This window comes from Alligator mississippiensis, chromosome 3 (assembly GCF_030867095.1).
Source record: "Alligator mississippiensis isolate rAllMis1 chromosome 3, rAllMis1, whole genome shotgun sequence".
NCBI classification, from domain to species: Eukaryota; Metazoa; Chordata; order Crocodylia; family Alligatoridae; genus Alligator; species Alligator mississippiensis.
The window spans coordinates 219,376,400-219,398,782 of record NC_081826.1 but is presented as its reverse complement, the minus strand read 5'-3'; the positions used below and the strand labels follow the sequence as shown (position 1 = coordinate 219,398,782).

The 22,383-nt window shown below is 49.4% G+C and overlaps 1 protein-coding gene across 3 annotated transcripts in view; it reads left to right on the top strand.

Moving 5' to 3' along the window:
* SNX24 (sorting nexin 24) overlaps positions 1-22,383 on the top strand; it is a 147,627-nt gene that overhangs the window by 115,024 nt on the left and 10,220 nt on the right. The window lies entirely within an intron of this gene.

The window sequence follows — 22,383 nt, the reverse complement described above, 5'->3', positions numbered from 1 at the left end:
GAGGCCTATGGGGTTCCCGCGAGTCCTTTTCGCCGCCTGCCGATGGGAAACAAGAACCCTCAGGGCAAGCACGTCCTGTCCTTTCGGAGGCAGGTCTTCATGCTCCTCAAGGAGGGCCCCCAGTCGCTGCCTCGCTCCCTGAGCCTCACGCTCGAGGGGCGGCAGTTTATTATCTATCTGTCTGTGGGAGAGACCACGTGCTTCAAGTGCGGGGGCTCCTCCCACCTGGCCGCGCAGTGCCCTCGGGGCAAGGCGGCCGGACCATCGCCGCCTGCGGCAGCGCCGAAAGACGGCGCGTCGACCTCTGGGGCACGCGACAGGCCCAGGGAGGCTGGGAGCTCTTCCTCCCGACCTCCTTCCCCCTCCGTTCCATCTCAGGGGACCGGGGTCTCCAGCGGGAAGCCATCGTCCAGCCGAGGGGCTGGTGCTACTACCATGGCCCCGCCGCCCCCTCCCCCGTCTGTGGCGCCCCCTGCCCTCGGTGCAGCAGCCCCACCGGGTGGAGAGGCGGACGCCTCCCCTTGCCCCCTGCCTGCCCCGGCCGAAGTGGCTGGGGTGGCCGGGAACTGCGGTGCTGGAGCCTCATCGGATGATGGGGCTCGGGCATCCTCCCTACCACCCGAAAAAGAGAGGGAGATGAGGGGGGCCTCTCAGGACACCCCATCCCTGACAGACCCCTCCTCGGCCAGTGCCGAGGACCCCCCCACTACAGAGCCGGACCCCGTTCCGGCTGCCACACCACCCGCCCCGTCGGATGTAGCCACCGACGAGGCAGACTTAGCGGGTGGGGGGGAGGGGCCTTCAGGGGTCCCCCTCCCCTCGCCTGTCCCCCAGCCTCCGGAGTCAGGCGGCAGCAGGGATAGTGGCGAATGTCTCTCTTCCAGTGGCCTGGCCCCGGGGGTGGCGGGAGAGCCCGCTGCCCCTTTGGTCACGTCCCAGCCTACCGGAGCAGATGGGGAAGTTAGCGAGATGGAGATCCAGCTCTCGGAGTCTCGCAAGAGACGTCGTGAGCGGGATGGCCCCTCCCCCCCCAAGAAGACAGGGAATGTCCTCGCGGAGCCGGTCCTCGACTCGGACGACGAGAGGCGGCTGATGTGCCTGGACATCGAGGGGGTCGACGCTGCAGTTGCGGGCGAGCTCCCGCCGGGGGTGCGGCCTCGCCGCTCTTCCGTAGGCAACATCCACCCCAAGCTGGCGGAGCCCCCCTGGGTCTCTCCTGACTATGGGGGACTCCTGTCCTTGCTGAAGCTAACCAAGGGGCAGAAAAATGTAGCGGGGCACATCACCCAGTGGTGTGCGGACCCCAAAGTGTTTGTCAAGGCTGCCAGGGCGGCAGTCAAGCTCATGAAGCAAGATCGGGGCACACGTCAGATGGCCTACCGTCTGGACAAGCTTGCCCAGAGGGTGAGAGTGGAGTGGGGCCTGGGCGGGTCCCTCGACTAGAGTAGGGCCTTCTCTGACCTGTCTGTATTGCCTTGCTCTGCTCTTGGGTGCTCGCTCTTCCACCCGCACTCTGCTTTGCTCCTCCTCTCCCACACCCACCCCCATGGCAGCCACAACCATTGGCACCTTCAACGTCAACGGCTGTCGAGACGCGGTGAAGCGCGAGGCCGTCCTGGAGCTCCTGCGACAGAAGAGGCTGGCCATCGCCTTCCTACAAGAGACCCACTCTGACAGGTTCAACCAGGCGGCCTGGCGGGCTGCCTGGCGAGGACAGGTGTTCCTGAGCCACGGCACCAACCTCCGCGCGGGGGTCGCGACACTCTTATCGCCGCAGCTGCAGCTTGACGCGGCGGTGCCGCGGGAGGTCGTCCCCGGCCGCCTGCTGACCGTCCGCGTCACCCTCGCGCAACACCGTCTGCTGCTCGTCAACATCTACGCGCCCTCCGATGGCCAGGAGAGGGTCGCTTTCTTTGAGAGCTTGGCTGCCCTCCTGCGCGACGCTAGCGAGGATGATGACCTGCTCCTCCTCGGGGGCGATTTCAATTGCACCACTGCCCCGCGCCTCGACCGCACAGGGCCTGAGCCCCACCTGCCCTCCGCTCGCAAGCTGCAAGCTGCCCTGGAGGGGGCAGACCTCGTGGACGTCTGGCGAGCCCTGCATCCCGATGCGCGCCAGTACACCTGGGCCAAGATGAGTGCCGGCGGTCTCACCATGGCTCGCCTCGACCGCCTTTATATCACCAGGCACCACCTGCCACTCCTGCGCAGCAGCCGCATCGCTCCCTCGGGTCTATCAGATCATGGCCTGGCCTTCAGCGAACTGAGCCTGCCGGGGAGAGCCTGTGCACGGGCACCGTATTGGTGTTTGAACATTAGTCTGCTCCAGGACTCTTATTTCCGGGACTGCTTTGCCCACTTTTGGCGGAGGTGGGAGGCTGCGAGACCGAGCCACTCCTCCTGGAAGCTGTGGTGGGACGTGGGCAAGGTCCAGACCCGAGCCTTCTGCCAGCAGTACACCCAGCTGGCCACGAACGAGACGCGCCGCCGTATCCGGGAGTTGGAGGAGGACGTGGCGGAGCTCGAGGCTGCTCTGCTGGCCGCTGGCAGTGACGCGGCACTGAGCGAGAGCCTCCGGCTCCGCAGGAAATGCCTGCGCGACTTGGCGGAGAGCGCGGCCCGCGGCGCGAGGATCCGCGCCCGCTGCCAGGAGCTGGTGGAAACCGACGCCCCGACCCGCTTCTTTTTCGACCTGGAGCGGCGGCGGGCAGCGAGCAAAGTCTTGGACCATGTCAAGACTCCTGAGGGCCGGGTCATTACAGAGCCGGGCGAAGTCCGCAAACGTGCCGTCGCCTTCTATCGCGACCTGTTCGCGGCCGAGCCGTCGTGCCCCGAGGCCACGCGGGAACTCCACGAGGGCCTACCGCGTCTCGATGCCCTGGAGGCCGGCGAGCTGGAGCGGGACTTGTCCCTGGAAGAGCTGGCGGCCGCCACGGCCGGCCTCGCCTCCGGCAAAGCCCCGGGCCTCGACGGGCTGCCTGCCGAGTTCTACAAGACCTTCTGGCCTCTCCTCGGCCCCAGCCTCCTGCGCGTTTTCCAGGAGAGCCTCGCCGACAAGGTCTTGCCGATCAGCTGCCGCCGAGCGGTGCTGACCCTGCTGCCCAAGAAGGGAGACCTGGGCTACATGAAGAACTGGCGGCCGGTCTCCCTGCTGTGCGCGGACTACAAGATTCTGGCCAAAGCGCTGGCCACCCGCCTCCGCGCGGTCATGGCCTCTCTCACCGGGCCCGAGCAGAGCTACTGCGTGCCGGGCAGGACCATACAAGACAACCTGTTCCTGCTGCGGGACCTGCTCACGGCTAGCGAGCTCTTTGGCCTCGACGTCGGCCTCCTCTCTCTCGACCAGGAGAAGGCCTTTGACCGCGTGGGCCACGCCTACCTCTTCCGCACGCTGGAGGCCTTTGGCTTTGGGCCCCTCTTCACCGGGGCCCTCCGGGTCTTGTACCGGGACATTTCCAGCCTGCTCAAGGTGAACGGAGTGCTTTGCGCTCCGTTCCCCGCGCGCAGGGGCATTCGCCAGGGCTGTCCGCTGTCGGGCATGCTCTACGCCCTGGCCATCGAGCCGCTGTTACACGCGCTGCGCCGCCGCCTGAGTGGGGTGGCCCTGCCATCGGCCACGGGCCCGTCCGCTGGCCCTCGTCTCCGGCTGTCGGCCTATGCGGACGACGTCACCGTCTTCCTCGCCACCCAGGAAGACGTGCAGGCTCTGGCAGATTGCCAGCGGGCCTACGAGCGCGCCTCCTCCGCCCGCATCAACTGGGGCAAGAGTGACACTCTGCTGCTTGGCGCATGGACTGGCAGGCCTCCTCCGGACTTGCCGGGGGACCTCGCCTGGCGCCGCGAGGGCCTCAAGGTCTTGGGCGTGTTCCTGGGGCCGACGACCTTCATGGCGCGCAACTGGGACGGCCTCGAGGAGGGAGTGGAGGCCCGCCTGCAGCGGTGGCGCTGGCGCCTGCCCAGCCTTTCCTACCGGGGGCGTGTCCTCGTCATCAACCTGGCGGCGGCCACCCTGTGGCACCACTGCGCGGTGCTGGACCCTCCGCCGGAGCTACTGGAGCGACTGCAGCGGCTCCTGGTCGATTTCCTGTGGGACGGACGCCACTGGCTCCCACGAGCTGCCCTCTACCTGCCCACCGGCGAGGGGGGCCAGGGCCTGATCGATCTGGCCAGCAGGGTGGCCGCCTATCGGCTGCAGGCCCTCCAGCGGCTCCTGTACACTGAAGGCCACCTCCCGTGGCGACAGCTGGCGTGCCGATTCCTGCGGCGAGTGGGGGGCCTCAGCTTTGACCGGGAGCTGTTTCAACTGGACCTCACCTTCCTGAACGGGGCGGTCCTTCCCCCGTTCTACCGCAGCGTGGTGCGGGCCTGGCGGGCGGCCTTCCATCTCTGTCCCCAGGCCAGGCACCTGCGGTTCCCGCAGCTCCTTCGAGAGCCCTTGGTCCACAACCCGGCCCTGCACCGTGTCGTGCCGAGCCTGGCCTCCGCCAGCCTCACGGCAGCTCTCGTCGAGGCGCGCTCCACCCGCCTGGAGCACCTCCTGGACCCCGCTCGGTCGGACTGGCTGTCACCCGAGGCCCTGGCTGCCCGGCTGGCGATGCGCTCCGTCCGCACCGCGGGGCGGCTTCTGCGGGCCGTTAGGGCCGCCCTCCCGACGGAGGCAGCGACCGCCCTGGAAGCCCATCTCCAGACTCGCCGGCCCCTCCCCACCGCAGACGCCGCAAAAGACGCCTTCCCACCGCTACCCGTCATCCCAGCGGTACCCGGCGAGCTGGCCGAGCGGCCCAACACGCTGCTCAGGCTCCCGGTGCCCCCCAGCAGCATTACGGGCTGCCCTTTTGGCACCCTGCCCCGCAAGGGCCTCTACATGTGGGTGGTGCGCACCCGGCATGCCCAGGTGCTCGCCGGCCGTCCGGACACCGCGTGGCGGCGGCGGCGCCTGGTGCGGCCCAGGACCCCGGCGTGGCGCACGCTGTATAAGGCGCCCATCGCCAAGAAGACCGGCGACCTGCAGTGGCGGCTCGTGCACGGCATCCTGGCCACCGGCACCTTTGTGCGTCACTTGGACCCAGCGGCCTCGGCGGCCTGCCCCTTCTGCCCGGGGGTGCTGGACGAGGACATTTTCCACGCCTTCCTCGACTGCCCCCGGCTGCAGCCTCTCTTTGCCGCCCTGGGCGCACTGCTTCGGGTACTGGGCCGAGACCTCTCCGAAGACGCTTACGTCCACTCCTTTCCATACCGGGCGGCCGAGCGGGCCACGGTCAGCCTGGCCAACTTCCTGCTGGGCCAGGCCAAGATGGCCACCCTGAAGAGCCGGCGAAACCAGCTCAGCGGCACCGGGATGGTCGACGCCCTGCAGCTCTTCCGCCTGCTGGTGCGGGCCCGCCTCTCGCTCGAGTTTGAGCACGCTGTCCTCCGGCGGACGGTGCCCGCCTTTGAGGAGCGCTGGGCCCTCGAGGGGGTGCTGTGCTGGGTCGAGGCGGGACGCCTGATCCTCGTTCTGTGATGCCACCGGCTGCTCAAGCCGCAGAGACGCGTCAAGCGGGCCGAGGCCCTGGACTTTTGCTCGTGCGGGTCGACCCCGGAGGCCTCCATGGGTGTCCCTGCTGGCAGAACTGTAAATACTGTAAATAGTCCTTATGTTTCTTTGTGTTGGTTGGTTTTTTTTTGACTAGAGTGTACGGGCAGGCCTTGCAGGCCATGAGCCCAGGCCTTGTCCATGAGGCCCAGAGCTTCGGGCGTCCTTGTACATGCTTTTGACTGGCTCCGAGTCATCACCCTCCGGGGAATAAAGGTCTCTTAAAAGTCAAAGTCTTTCTTTCTTTCTTTCTTTCTTTCTTTCTAGAATCCATACAAGCTGAATTCACGTATTTTAACAAATTATTTTCCTAAATATGTTCAATATGTTACAAGCTGATGCAATATTCTGGGTTGTGTTATATCCAGATACAAGGAAGAGCCTCTGTGGGATCAAAGGAGAGATGATTGCAATGCAGAGCCAGTACTTGATGCCAGTTGTCACCCCCCAATCCCCCTCCCAGTGCAGGGGTGTAGTTCAGCTGGATTTAGCTCCCTGCCTTTGGGATAGTGAGTAGCAGCCTACTTCCATTTATGAAATGTGACAGTCTAGGAAAATAGGAGATGTATTTTATTCACTTTCCCAAAACTCAGAAATAGATGCCAGTATTTTGTTTAAACTTTTTCTTAAAGGCAAATTCAACTGTGGCCAGCAAAATCATTGAAATATTTGTCTAGCATTTTATTAGAAAATGATAAGCATGTGAAAATGCTTTCAGTGCAGCTGTGCTTTTTGTTCACTGGCATGAAGTACTATCTAGCTTGTTTGAATTATGTACAGTTTGCTTATTTTAGATAACATCTAGAGCACATTTCTACAAAAGTACATTCTTTGTATTGTATTTTCCTTTTGCATTTGTTCTTTAATCTTACACCACTTCTCTCCAATCTTTTCTTCCAGGTAACTTTTAATACATTTTTTTTTAAGTTATTTTTCTTCAAAATGATTCTGTTTTTCAAGACTTTTCATGCTGGTTTTCTTTGTTAACTTTATTATTATTTGCTTTATTACTTTTTCCCAATATGTTTCCACTTGAACTGTCTTTTCTTCCCACTGGCTACACTTCCCTTTACTTTTCCTTGCTTTTTTCCTTCATTTTAAAATCTCTCACTCCCTATTCAAAGGCCTGAATCACTACACTATTGCTCTACTTTCCACAGTCGTAGTTAAAAGGAGACAACGTCCCTGCCTCTGTTCTTCATCTTTCCAAATAGAAGGAAAGTACTTTCTATTGCTGTGGAAGTACTGGAGAAGAGCAAATAGTAGGATGGATGCAGCACTAGCGGAGCTGGGCTGGACCCAGAAAATAAGTGTTGACTTTCACTCAGTAACTAACTGGCTCTGATCATGTGACTGACTGAGGAAGAATATGTGAGACCCAAACCAAAAATCTCATTTCAGGATCTGACTTTTGTGCTAGGTGTTGAATGCTAAACGTTTTGTATCTCTATGCCTTGGTTTCTTCTGGCCTCTGAATATATCCTCCTAAATAATATACCTGTGATTAAGAGAGAGCAGAAAAGATCAGCAAAATGGTTAACTATTGGTTTCCATTCTGCCTCTGTTCATTTCAGAACAGAGAGGTAGTGGAAGTTCCTTCCTTGGAGGTTTTCAAAACCTGGCTAGACAAAGTTGTGGCTGGGATAATCTAGTTAGGGGTGGTCCTGCTTTGAGCAGGGGGTTGGAGTAGATGACCTCCTGAGGTCCCTTCCCAACCCTAACTTTCTATGATCTGATGAATTAGGCTGTTGCCTACAAAAGCTTATGTCTTTCTGAACCAGTTAGTCTCTAAGGGCATTTTTACATATGCAAGCGCTGCAGCACCGGGCACTTTGAAAAGCATCCAGCACTGCAATGTTGCATAAGTGGTGAAATGCGTGTCAGAGCTGAGAAACTAAACAGATGGTCCTTCCCCACAGAAGCCTCTGCAGTTAACTACACAGTCTTATTCCATTGCATGGATCAGTTCAAACACTTAATTTTAAAAGCATTAGAAGTTCATGATAGCCTGCACGCCACCACCAATGGTGGTGGCAGTCTTTTGAACTGAAACACATTGGAGGTGCTTTAATTCAAAAGCGCACCACTGCCATTTTCTGCACACTGACACTCATACAACTTGCTTATACAACTGCATGTGGTGCAGCACAGTGCGTATCAGCTTGCATGCAGAGCAGACTTAATTACAGTGCCATAGTAATGAAGTTTGGCACCCGGGGCAAAGCCCGCAACAGCAGCCTGTCCTCACCCCATGCACAGATCGGGGGGGCACACGCCCCCCATGCTTGCCTGGGATTGCATGCATCAGTGGGAGCAGCCCTTACCCTGTCCCCGCAGCCCCCCAAATTGCCACTTATGACTCCATCCCACACCCTGCTCTGGCTGGGAAGCGCCTGTTGGTGCCCCTTCAGTTCGGTGCCCGGGGGTGGTTGCCCTGCTCACCCCCCCCCCCAACCCCTTGTTATGGCACTGCTCAATTAGTCGAGTCTGCTCCAAAGCATCAGATCTCCGGTGCATCACAGGACAAAAAAGTACATGTTTAAATGCCCTAAGGTGCCATCCTCCCCTACCTTTTGCCTCACTTCATTTAGCGCAGGAGGTTGGGCTATCAGAATATTGGTTACCTGTGCTTATTCTGCATTGGTTCAATCCCAGTATGAGTCAATTTTAAGTAACTTACACTTAAACCACCCACTTCAGCAAAAGTTCAGCGTAGCAGAACAGAGCTCCAACACTCCTTTATTATGTCTTTGGTTGCTACTTATTCACACCTTTGGGAGAGGGTGATGCAGCAGAGAGAGGGGCCCAATGTGTTCCCTTCCAACTGGGGAATTCTCTGTTGAAAACTAACAACCAGGATCTGGCCTCTTTCTGCTATAAAGGAACAAGAATGTAATGGTGATTGTGTCCCCATCACCCCCAAAATGAGAACTCAATTTAAAAACGTAAAAAAGCAAATACAAAACAATGATTTAGATCAGTGGTTCTCAATCTCTGGCCATATCAGGCTACAAGTCATGTCATGCAGCCTGCAGGGCTTCCCACAGGTCAAGAAATTAGGTAGTAGGGTAGCAGTGGTAATTAAGGCTGCCACTGCTCCCCCTGCTGCCAGATTTCCAAGCCCTGCAGGCAGATGACATGGCCCTGAGCCCAAACCCAGAGTCCTGGGCATGATCTAGCATGGAGTCAGGGCCTCATCTGGCATCACTCATCTGGCCCATTGGTCTGAAAGGTTGGGCACCACTGGTTTAGATTACAATTTCTTACTTGTTCTATCTAAAGGTTGCCCTCCTGAAGACATAATTGGACATAGAAAAATCCCATTAGGTGAGTATTTTGTCCTACTGCCAATGTCAGCTTGGTTCTGTATCAAAGGTATTGTCCAGTTTAACAGATTGTTTCATCTGTTTCCAAGGAGAGAAGATCCCATGCTCTAATGAATATATCTCCTTGTTAAGAATTTTCCCCTGGCACGCAGCTTACAAATCCTTGCAAATGTCCATCCTATTACACCCAGCTATTCTTATTCAATCTGTCTTATCCATTTCTTTCTTTTGTTGGCCTTCACTGATTTAAGTATCTGCTGATAGTTATGTTCTAGCCCACTTGTTTCATCATTTATGATCATGTTTTAAGTTACAAAAACTTTATTATCAAATAAAGATCTGCTTTGTGCCTTGAAGAGCATACAGACTGGACCATGACATAACTAGTGTAGGTCAGAAACAGAGAATGCCTATGGAGACCATAAGATTTTCTGAACCCACAGTAAAGTATGTGCACATCTTCACAGCTTAGTTGTTATTTTTTTATCTTTTTTATTAAGTAGTGTATTGCTTGCCTGCCTTTGCTACCTCTTCCAAATCTTTCAGAGAAACCGGTAACCACAGCTATAGTTTGGTTGCTTAGTATTTTCTAATTACTAATTTCTAATACTATATCCTTTTGATTATAGGTCTGCCATTTTTCCCTTCAAAAGATTCATAAAAACTGCATTCAATTTATAATCAGGCCCCTACAGTCTTTTGCAGACTTCTTTTTCAGTATTTTTGTGTATGTAGTTAAAATACCAAGTCGAGATGTTTGTTCAGTGCAGTTTTTATTTTAGTTCTTATAATGCATTTAACTCTTTGGGGTCCATTTCCTTAGTTGTTTGATTCTCCTGTGGGATTTTGTAAGTCCAGTTGCTAAAAACAAGGTCTTTATCTGTAGCTATCAATTTATATTCAAGTAAGAAACTGTTTTTTTCCTAAAATTGAACCTGAAAATGTGGTTTCAACTTATAGTATCATAGAAAATTAGGGTTGGAAGGGACCTCAGGAGGTCATCTAGTCCAACCTCCTGCTCAAAGCAGAACCGTCTCCAACTAGATCATTGCAGCCAGGCCTTTGTCAAGCCAGACCTTAAAAACCTCCACAGATAAAGATTCCACCACCTCTCTACCTAATCCATTTTAGTGCTTCACTACCCTCCTAGTGAGAGATCTTTTCTTAATATTTAACCTAAACTTCCCTTGCTGCAGTTTGAGACTATTGCTCCTTGTTCTATCATCTGCCACCTTCTTTGAAACCACCTTCAGGTAGTTAAAGGCTGCTATGAAATCCCCTCTGTCTTCTGCAGACTAAATAAGACCAGTTCCCTCAGCCTCTCCTCATAAGTCATGTGCCCCAGCCCCCTAGCCATTTTCATTGTCTTCTGCTGGACTCTCACCAACTTGTCCATATCCTTTCTGTAGTGGAGGGCCCAAACTGGACACAGTACTCCAGTTGTGGCCTCACCAGTGCAGAAGAGGGGGAATAATTATCATAGAATCATAGAAGTAGGGTCGGAAGGGAACTTGTAGATCATCAAGTCTGACCCCCTGCCTGGGTAGGAGGAAAACTGGACTCAAACGACCCCAGCCAGGTAGGCATCAAGCTGCTTCTTAAAGACCCCCAGGGTAGGAGCTAGCACACTTCCCTTGGAAGTTGGTTTCAGATCCTAGCCACCCGAACTGTGAAGTAGTTCTTATGGATGTCTAATCTAAACCTACTCTCCAACAACTTGTGGCCGTTATTCCTTGTTATCCCGGGGGGGTGCTAGGGGTAACAAGGTCTCCCCCAAACCCTTCTGGTCCCCCCTAGTGAGTTTATAGACGGTCGCCAGGTCCCCCCTCAGCCTTCTCTTGTGAAGGCTGAACAGGTTAAGGTCCCATAGCCTCTCATTGTAGGGTCTGCCCTGCTGTCCCCGGATCATGCAGGTGGCCCTCCTTTGGACCCTCTCAATGTTGTCCACATCCCTCTTGAAGTGGGGTACCCAGAACTGGACACAGTACTCCAGCTGTGGCCTGACCAGTGTCATGTAGAGGGGGAGGATCACCTCCTTGGCCCTACTTGAGATGCAAATTATGTCCCTTAATTTGCTGGCAATGCTTCTACAAGTGCAGCCCAGTATGTTGTTAGCCTTCTTGGCATCAAGGGCACTGTTGCCTCATATTCAGCTTATTGTCCACTGTAACCCCCAGGTCCTTTTCTGCAGAGCTGCTGTTTAGCCAGTTGGTCCCAAGCCTATAGTGCATGGGCTTGTTCCATCTTAAGTGCAGGACTTTGCATTTGTTAAAACTCATGAGATTTCTTTTGGCCCAGTCCTCCAACTTGTCCAGGTCACTCTGGCTAGGTCTGTGTAGGGTTGACTTGTAATCAGACCAAAATGGTATAAATGATTTTCATGGCCTCTTCTTTTAGAAGCTCTCAGCCTTCCACTGTTAATAGCATACCTTCAGATATTGGCAGCAGAAAATGACTTTTAGATAGGCAAGTGCCTTTTCTTTGCCCCACAAAATTCCATTTAGCTTATGCTGAGATAACCTGCTAAAAATAATCCTGTCTTCACTCACTCATGTTGATCAGTAGAAAACTTTTCAGTACAATAAACTAACAACTGAATATATTAGCGATATAAGACTGGGCTTACAAATCTATCACCAGAATGGCACCAGTAAGCCATATTGGGATTACTTGGGAAGTGCTGATGTAGCCATAACAAGATAGATAAACAGAGGCAGTTTGAGCTACTCAAATCCAGAGCTGGTATATGGCCCCAGTAGTTCAAGCCCTTTTCTGAGGGCACCACATGGAGCAGAAACTGGACCAGTGTATTCGTAGTTTCCATTGCAAATTCTTCTGGTTTAAGCACCTGGTACCAGTGACCTATTTGTCCTGCCAGCACCCTACTTTGGATGTCAGAGCACAGGGCAGAACCTCCCTGTACTCTTTGACCAGACTGTTTTTGCCTTCATTGGTCACCCTCAGGACTCGATAGTCTTTCCTCCATCATCCCAGAAGAGCAGCTGCTAGCTCAGGGGTGGTCAATTATTTCAGCTGGAGAGCCACTTAATGACTTCTGATGAACTGCTGAGCACTGCAAGGGTAGTCCCGCCCTTTACTGTTGCCCTGCCCCCTGATCTTGGGACTGAAAGTCCCTGGTGTTTGCATAGTATATATAGAGTTGATTGCATAATAGCTCAAAATAAAGTCTTACTCTTATATATTGTTTGGGGGGGAGGGGGATTGGGATTTGTGGGTGTGTCTGGGGCTTGTGAAGAGGTTTGGGGGTATGTGTGGGTGGGTGTGGGGTGGGGGGGGTCTGTGGGAGTGTGGGGGGTTTGTGCTGGGGTGTTGGAAGACTGGATTTAGAGTTTGTGGGGTTGGTATGGGCTCCCCCACCATGCCCCTCTCCCACACTACACAGGCCTCGCCACTGGCAGCAGCAGCAGCAGGTGGTGGGCCTTTGGGGCACTCATGGCCCATGGTAATCAGAGCCCCCTGGCACTACAGGTGAGAGCCATGCTGCCTGGGCCAGGCTGCCTCCATGCCTCCATACAGGGCTTCAAGCACTCCAGTGGGGAGCCACACATCACAGCATGGAATCAACCCAGCCTGATGGTTCATGGTTCCCTCCTGCAGTGCTGGGAGCCCCACATGCTGGCATGGAGCTAGCTCAGACTGGTCCAAAGGCATCAGTGGGCCAGGCCAGCTCTGTGCCACCACATGCAGCTCCTGGGAGCTGTGCACCATCTGGGGGCTCTGTCTGCTGCAGGCCATGAGTGCCTGCTGCTGGCAGTGGAGGCTGTGCGCCATGGCAGGGAAGCACACACCCAACCACAAACTCCACACCCACCCCCTCTCCTGCAGGCAGGAGCTCCCCTTCCCATGAACCAGTTGTCCAGTGACACGCCATCACACTTGCTGTCTCCACATGGGGCTCCCAGCTAGAGTGCCAGGAGCCCCACAGAGGTGGAAGCACAGAGCCTGCCCAGTTCAATGGCATGCAGTCTCTGAAAGCCTGCCTCCTGCTGGCTTTCAGAGGGTCAGCCTCAGGCCAGTAATAATTGTTTTTTGGAGGGGGCCTTCAAGCCAGTTAGAATGGCCTGGTGAGCCGGATCTAGCCCACAGGCCATATTTTGCCTGCCCCTGTGCTACCTAGTACACTGAGCTCTGTAGTTCAAGTGGTGGAAATATGTGCAGCAATGCTGTAGATTTAGGGTTTAATCGTATAAGTGATGTGTGGTCAAGAGGTTGGTGCAATTACACATTTTAAAAAACAACAACAAAAAATTAGATCACTGTATCCAATAAATAAATAAATAAAGGAGAATTAAAAGAGCATTGGGTTGAAAAGTCAAACTCTTGAAAGTTATGAAATGCCAGAACTAAGGCTTCCTTAAATTTTTAAGGAACTAAGTCTTCCTTAGTTCTTAAGGATCTAAAGCCTTAATATGTCTGTCTTATGTGTATGCGTTATGATATCTTCTGTAATTACTTACTCTGTTTTTTCCCTTTGAAACATCATCCTCTGCCTCCTCCAATGCACAGGATGAACACACAAGGAGATAGAATCCAGTTGCATGATAAACCATAAATCTGGCATTTCGTAACTTTCAGCTGTGTCTTTGCGGTCTAAATAATGTTCTTTTGCTTTAGTGTATTTGTGTGTAATATGTAGGTAATTCTTTTAATCCTTTATAAAATAGTTCCTTGTCATTCTTGTCAGTTTTCTCTAAATGTTACCCAACATCTAGTTGGCATGAAGGTGATGAGAACAGTATACAGTACACCTACTGCATGTGAGGTCATCAAGAGTTTGCAATGAATTTTCCCTGCTTGTTATCAACAATGGTATTGGCATGATCTTAATTGCTTCTTAATTGTCTGTTGTCTTAATTATTCATTGACTCTTAAAACACACTTTGGTAGCTCAGCCGTTTTAGAATCCTTGGGCCTGTCTACACTGCATTAATGCACCTTTACTACTGTGCATTAAGTTTAGTACCTCTAATATGAGGTACTACATAAAGGTGCATTAGCCCACGCTAATGCGCAGTAACAAAGGTGAACACTTTTTGTGATGCTTAATGAGCACTAGACTAATTTTACTGTGCATTAGCTCATAATCATGGTTTTTGCATGACATACTAATGCACAATAAAATAGGCTACTCTGTATTACGGCATCTCGTGTAGACATGCCCAGTGTTGATTTTCTCTTTTGTCATCACTAATGGGCCTACTTCCTCTGTTACTTATTTCCTGTTTACCCTTTCTGAATAGCATTAACTCATTTAATCTCATGTTCCCCTCTTTCCATTTTTCACCATTCAGATCCATTAGCTTCTTCATTTGTATTACAGGTGTGTCTTAACCCTCCAGTGTTTGAAGTCCATCATGAAGCCACTCTAAATTGTTTTCCCTTTGTTTTTATTTTTCAGAGCAATGGTACTTTAATTTCTTTTCTTCTTAAATTACTCTCATGTTTTATTTTCATAGATACTAGCATTTTTCATCCACTGTGCCATGCTGCTTATGTTTTTAAAAATATTTTATAATACTGTACATTTCATTACAAATGAGGGATAATGGCCATATTACTTACACGTACAGCCATTATACAGTCACAAACATAAAGTGATGCCAGAAATCTGAAATTAATCAATCTTCTGCAGAATGAAGTTATCACAGAACTTACTCGTTAGTATATTTAGTCCAAGTAAAGTAATTTATCTCTGTAATATGCTTTGAAAGGAGGTAAGCACTAAGTATAACTATGAAGGTAGCTTATGGTCACTATTTTTCAGCTCACCATTACTGTAGACCTAGCAATGGTCTTGTCTTTCTGTGGCTTTTCTTTCTAATTCAATTGTCCTCTGCATAACTTTGGAGTTTTCTGATAGATGTCAAGCTATACTTGACACCTGGTAGATGTCTAGAGAGTTAATGCTCCCCATAAATATAGAGCACTGTGAATGCAATACTTGGTCTAGGAATTTTTCAGCTCTTCTCCACTCCTAGGGAATCTGAATAAGCTGCTGCCCCTTCCTCACCCCTCAACTGCAGTTCCTCAGTCTATTTTCCATCTGTCATAAATTAACTCAAAGTACAGTATATTACAGCTAAGCTTCTTAATTATCAGATTATATATCTCTGGGTTTTGTAAATATTTTGGCAGGTTATATCCTCTCTCTACCTTGTGTTCCTTTTCTAGGTCTCATTTACAGATAGAACCCCTCACTTAACATTCCAGTTGTGAGAATCACTCCATCTAGAAAAATATATACATGCTAGGTTCCATTCATCATTTGGCATCACTTGTACTTCTTGGGGCATATTAGCTGTGTTTCTTGCATTTGTATACTGACAGAGGTGTGCTAATACCTCCTTTTATACATATAAATCCATATGTTATTGAACATCTGGGGGAGGAGGACCTGCTTTCATGATAACTTACAATAAAATTGTAAATGAATAACTTGTTGGTGGTGATATACAGTAAAGCCCTTCCTGGAAAAGTGTGAAATTCTTTAATACAGTACCATGCTATGGAAAAGCAAGCAATCGCAAGCATTTAGATGAGTAGCAGGAGCACATCTGCTATTACTTTTTCAGCAAAAGGAGAGATCGTTCTTAGAAGTCTGGTTTGTTCATCTAGTCTTCTTGGTTTTTAGTTTAATATGTTCTTCTGCTAATCTTTTTATCATTTCATGGGACTGGGTAAGCAGCTGCTGCAAGCAAGGTAAATAGAAGAATATGAACTGTAAAGCGCTCTAAAAGCTTGTAGGTTTTAGTCCCAGTGGAGACTGACACTCCAGCCTACTTACTGTAGCTAGGATGTATTGATTTTTTTCTTCCCCATTTTTAGCCGCACCACTGAATTAGGTATTGTGAAGCATTCTTCTTTGTGAAGAGAGGAAAAACTGTCATGAACTTTTTCACCCTCACAGTGCGGCATTTCAAACTAAACTAGACTGAATGGAAAAGGCTTTAAGGACTCTAAGAAACCTTGCAACTTAACTCACTGCACTGACTCTTCTGACTAAAGGGTAGTCCATGGGTTTTGAGAAACTGAAAGATGATTGCAAGAAATGAATTTTTAAAACTGTTTTGTTAAAAAAAAAAAAAAAAAAAATCAATCAGTGAAAACAATGCATTGTTGTAGTGTGATCTCGGAAGGTTAGCGAAATGGTCCTGTCCAAGTTTTCAGAAAGATGTTCAGTTACTGTTATAATTGGCTGATGAGTAGGTTTGGACCTAACTAGAATGCCAGTGTTCGATTTCACAGTGTCCTCTGTGAAGATATGTCACCATTTATACTGGCTTTAGTGACAATTTTCTAAAAAGGAAACTCGTGGGAAATCATTATGCTGTTTATATGTCTCCCTTGTTGGAGAGCATTATCCTGTGATATTTTAGCACTGTTTTCCACTGCATGATGGCATCTAGCTAAGGTTAAGGCAGAACAAGTCCCTCTGCAATTTTGTGACTATATTTTACTTACTGAAGGAGAAAAGATAACTGACAATTAAGTATTTCAGATGTCACTGAAAGAACATGTGCAACTAATCAATGACATCCTCAGGGAACATGATTTTATAAAGCTGATAAGGTGGAAAAATTGGGATTTTAGCGATTTGTGTTACATAATGATAATTGCACCCTTTCAATAAAAAAGACATTTCTAGTGGTGTAAACACTGGGCTTTTCAGTGTTATAGTCTTTGGGAGCATGCAGTAGTTTATTGGTCGTAACTGAAACAGCTTTTTAAAATTTGTGATCAAAATGTGCTTATGCTTTTTGCTCAGCTAGAATTGAGTAATTTGAAAATATATATTTCTGGAGTTACTCCCAAAACATTTTCTGTAAGCATTATAATTCTTTTACCATGTTGGAGAAGACAACATATGTACTGCATCAGTCCCTTCAATCAGCTAAGCTAGCATGGCACGGGAACCCAATTTTGGAGCTGTGTTCAATGGAATCTTGAAAAATTCATAACCATATTGTCAGGGTTTGTTTTTTTTCTTTGACAGATTTGTTTTGGAGTTTATTACAGAGATATTATGTGGATGGGAATGCTCCTGTTTTTAAAGTATGCTGCTACATACTGGCTAATAGAAGGACTCATTTTGTACGCATTATTGCTAATTAGAGATGTGTACGAAGACAGGCTCTTGCTGGTACTGCTTTTGCCAATCTTGCATCAAAAGGTTAAAGGAGCATGTGGTTTGAAAAAATACTTTTTAAAATAAGACAATCTAAAATGTACGATGGTATGAGTTATTTCAGGTAAAAACAGCTAATTGTCATTGCTACTGCCCCTTCTGATTTAAGGTTTGGGGTTTTTTTTAATTGAATGACTAAAAGCAATGCTGCAACACTTAGATTTGTTATGTTTGTCAGTCATTTCTTACCTGTATTTTGTTTCCTGGTCTCCTCTTCTTTCACCAACCCTTCAGTTTGGTAGCACATAAATCAAAGGGGTACATTCTCAGCTGACTCCATTTTGAAGTCGGTGGAGCTGGGCAAGCTGGCAGAGAATTTGACCCCTAGTTGGTATTATTCTATAGCATCTCGATTTATTCCTTAATTCCTTGCAGAGTAGGAGTTTTGAAGGGATGGGAGCCCAAGAAAGGTGGCTGTGCCTTAAGGAAACAATCCTTTGGGCACAAAGCAAGACGATCCCCGAACGAGGCAAAAGAGGGAAAAGGGCCAGGAGGCTTCCATGGCTGACCAGAGAAATCCAGGGCAGCCTAAGGGCCAAAAGGGGAGCACATAAAAAGTGGAAACAAGGTGAGATCACTAAAGATGAATATACCTCCTCTGCTCGTGCTTGTAGGGAGGCAGTTAGACGGGCCAAAGCTACCATGGAGCTGAGGATGGCAACCCAAGTAAAAGGCAACAAGAAATTGTTTTTTTAGATATATAGGGAGTAAAAGGAAGGCCCAGGGAGGAATAGGACCCCTGCTAAATGGGCAGAAACAACTGGTGACAGACAGGGGGGACAAGGCTGAACTCCTCAATGAGTTCTTTGCCTCAGTGTTCCTAAGCGAGGGGCACGACAAGTCTCTCACTGGGGTTGTAGAGAGGCAGCAGCAAGGCGCCAGACTACCATGCGTAGATCCTGAGATGGTGTAGAGTCACTTGGAAGAACTGGATGCCTTTAAGTCGGCAGGCCCGGATGAGCTCCATCCGAGGGTGCTGAAGGCACTGGCCGACATCATTGCAGAGCCACTGGCGGGAATATTCAAACGCTCGTGGCGCACGGGCCAAGTCCCAGAGGACTGGAAAAGGGCTAACGTGGTCCCCATTTTCAAAAAGGGGAGGAAGGAGGACCCAGGCAACTATAGGCCAGTCAGTCTCACCTCCATCCTTGGTAAAGTCTTTGAAAAAATTATCAAGGCTCACATTTGTGAGAGCCCGGCAGGACAAATTATGCTGAGGGGAAACCAGCATGGGTTTGTGGAGGGCAGATCATGCCTGACCAATCTAGTTTCTTTCTATGACCAGGTTACGAAACGCCTGGACACAGGAGGAGGGGTGGATGTCATATACTTAGACTTCAGGAAGGCCTTCGATACGGTATCCCACCCCATACTGGTGAACAAGTTAAGAGGCTGTGACGTGGATGACTGCACAGTCCGGTGGGTGGCGAATTGGCTAGAGGGCCGCACCCAGAGAGTCGTGGTGGATGGGTCGGTCTCGACCTGGAAGGGTGTGGGCAGTGGGATCCCGCAGGGCTCGGTCCTTGGACCGATACTCTTTAATGTCTTCATCAGTGACTTGGACGAGGGAGTGAAATGTCCTCTGTCCAAGTTTGCAGATGACACAAAGCTATGGGGAGATGTGGACACGCCGGAGGGCAGGGAACAGCTGCAGGCAGACCTGGATAGGTTGGACAAGTGGGCAGAAAACAACAGGATGCAGTTCAACAAGGAGAAATGCAAAGTGCTGCACCTAGGGAGGAAAAATGTCCAGCACACCTACAGCCTAGGGAATGACCTGCTGGGTGGCACAGAGGTGGAAAGGGATCTTGGAGTCCTAGTGGACTCCAAGTTGAACATGAGCCGGCAGTGTGACGAAGCCATCAAAAAAGCCAATGGCACTTTGTCGTGCATCAGCAGATGCATGACGAATAGGTCCAAGGAGGTGATGCTTCCCCTCTATCGGGCGCTGGTCAGACCGCAGTTGGAGTACTGCGTGCAATTCTAGGCGCCACACTTCAAGAAGGATGCGGATAACCTGGAGAGGGTCCAGAGAAGGGCAACTTGTATGGTCAAGGGCCTGCAGACCAAGCCCTACGAGGAGAGACTAGAGAAACTGGACCTTTTCAGCCTCCGCAAGAGAAGGTTGAGAGGTGACCTTGTGGCTACCTTTAAGTTCATCACGGGGGCACAGAAGGGAATTGGTGAGTATTTATTCACCGAGGCGCCCCCGGGTGTTACAAGAAATAATGGCCACAAGCTAGCAGAGAGCAGATATAGACTGGACACTAGGAAGAACTTCTTCACAGTTCGAGTGGCCAAGGTCTGGAACGGGCTCCCAAGGGAGGTGGTGCTCTCTCCTACCCTGGGGGTCTTCAAGAGGAGGTTAGATGAGCATCTAGCTGTGGTCATCTAGACCCAGCACTCTTTCCTGCCTATGCAGGGGGTCGGACTCGATGATCTATTGAGGTCCCTTCCAACCCTAACATCTATGAATCTATGAATCCTTAAAATACATGTATGACATTTGAGAAGGCATTACCTAGAAACTATACTGTAGGTAAAAGAAATTATACCAGTTTTTATTTTTTTTCTTGGAGCTGCCTTGCTATACTGCTGACATAAGCTTGGTTTGAAGTTGTTAAAAGCACCTGGGCAGCCTCTCTTGTTAAATGACATGCCCTTCCCCACTGCAACCACTACTCTCTCCTATATTGCACCAGCACCCAACCTCACCAGGTGACTCAAGATTCTCTATGTGCATGGGAACTCAGGAACTAGAACCAAGGGAACTTGCCTAAATTATAGATGCCCTGAAGCAGCTCTCAGATACACCTCAATTCTTTTGTGGTGCTAAATTGAGTAAATTGTGTTTTGTTTGCACAAACAGTGCACATTATCATGCGATTCACATAGCTTTTGAATATGCATCCCCCCCACCCAGCCCTTCCCTCATGTATAACTTGAATGCAGAGCAAGATGAATTTTGCAGCAGCAGAGTGCTGATTCCACAGAATGTAAATGAAATGGCATTTGATGCAGCATCTTCATTTAAAGGTGAACTGAGAGGCTGTGTACCTGGCAAGATTTCAGAGCCATATGAAGAGTCTTACTCTCCTGTAAGACTGTGTCACCAATAACATACGCAGTAAAACTGTTCAAGAGCTGTGCTCCTGGTTTGATTTTTGTGTGCGCATGTGTACATGTGCATGTTAGTAATGACATCACTTTTTGCTAGAGAAGTATAAAACCCTGAACTGAAGATTTGAAAAACAAGTGAAAAGGAAATTGATTTGCACGTTTTCTTTTAAACTTATTTTTTTATTTTAAGTCCATCCTTATTTTCTGGGCATAAATGTGACTAACTTCTTATTAGTTACATAAATGGTTATTTGATGTTAATCCCACATACCACTGCATCACTTTAACTAAAGAGATAAAATGTGTTTTCATTTTCCTTTTATTTTTATTTCTAAGTTTAAAAGAAGACATGAAATAGGAATAAGCTTCTGCATGAGCTGATATGGTGTGATGTTCCCTCCTATGGCCTAACCTTGCTTCTTTTTTCTCACCCTGTGACTTATTGTTGTTTTCCTAACCTAGTTCCTGATCTTGCAAGCCCAGCATATGCATGAGTAATACTACTTGTGAGGGTTGTTTCCTTTAGGGCATGAGCAGGTGTACATTTGGAGCACTTCCAAAAGGGGACTGCTAATCTGGAGTGTTCAGTATCTGTTAAGTGTAGACAAGCCAAGTGATAGATACAGTGTAGCAAAATTGCTCCATCTTTAACCCCTAATGAAGCAATGTTGAAGTGGATTTTGCTACATTTATATCATTCTTGGCTTGTCCACATGTAACTGTTAGACTGTAACAGCTAGCCACTGCCTGGTTCAAACCAAGAGTCTTCCCTCCCCTTTTGAATCAGCTCCAAATGTATGTGCATCTGTACCCTTAGGCAAGCATAACTAAGGCAAGTCAAGTTATTCATCTACATATGAAGTTGCAGAATAAGGCTTCTAGGACAGGGGTGCTCAACCTCTATACTGATTCTGTGGAGTCAGGTCATCCTGCCCAGAGGGTTACCCCAGGTCTTGAAATTTGGCATCAGGGGAACACTAGTAGCATTAATTGCTCCCTAAACTGTGCCAATTAATGTTTCTACTGCTCCCCCACTGCCAAACCTCCAGACCTGTGGAGAGCACCATGGTCCAAGTGACCTGGCCCTGTGCACTGGATTGCCCCTGTGAGTGGAGTCAGGCTGACATGCCGGGTCGGGCAGGTGCCTAGAGTCACATTGCAGGCAGATCCAGCATGCAGGGTCAAGCTGATGCATTGGATCACACCTGTGGACTGAAGCCACACACCGCCCCTACACACTAGATCTAGCCCACAGACAGACCCTATGCCACTCATCCAGCCCACAGGACTGTAGAGGTTGATCACCACTGCTGTAAGATGAAGAATTGCTCAGAGAAACAACTCTGCTTTTCGTCTCTTCTCTGGCTGTGTATGTACACATACACAAAGTGACAAGATGAGATTGCACTGGTATGTGTGACATGAACAGTGCCTTAATCCTCTAGGAAGGTGTGGCATGCACTTATAAACCATTTTGTCTTAAAAGAAAAATGTAGAGTAACTACTGTGTGCGCCCTACATGCTGCTAAAACATTGAGGAAATCTTTCACATTCTTAAAAAATATCTATATCTAGGTGGAAGTGTATCAAAAAATTCCATTCCCCATTTTCTGTTGCATCTACTGTTAATTAATTTACTAATCTATTAATAAAATTAGAAATCGTTTGTTCAGCGAAAAACAAATTTACCGGAATGGGATTCCAGCACTTGCTGTATTGTTAGAGAACAGTGTGACATGTCAACACAGTTCTTAGGCCAGGTCTTTGTCATTAGTGATCACAATATAGATATGACCAGTGCATTGTAAACTGATCTGTCAAGCCAAGTAAACAACTCACCTTGTTAACATTCCCTAAATTGTGCATTAACAAAATTGAGTAGGCCCTTGAACACACAGGAGACTTCCTTTTTCCTACTGCCATGATGGATGGGATTCTTTCAGCTGCTAGAAATGAAGTAACTGAGGTCATTAAGCATAAGCTGCTGTTTGCTTTATTTTAAAGGAGCAACAGAAACAAAATTATATTTCTGAATGAACGTGGCAGTAGTCAAATTTCAAACTTCTAGTAGACATTTAGTGCAACTGATAACTTCATCACAGAAAGAGCTTCTCCATGATCTCCAATTATCTAAGGAAGAAGAAACTGGAAGATGT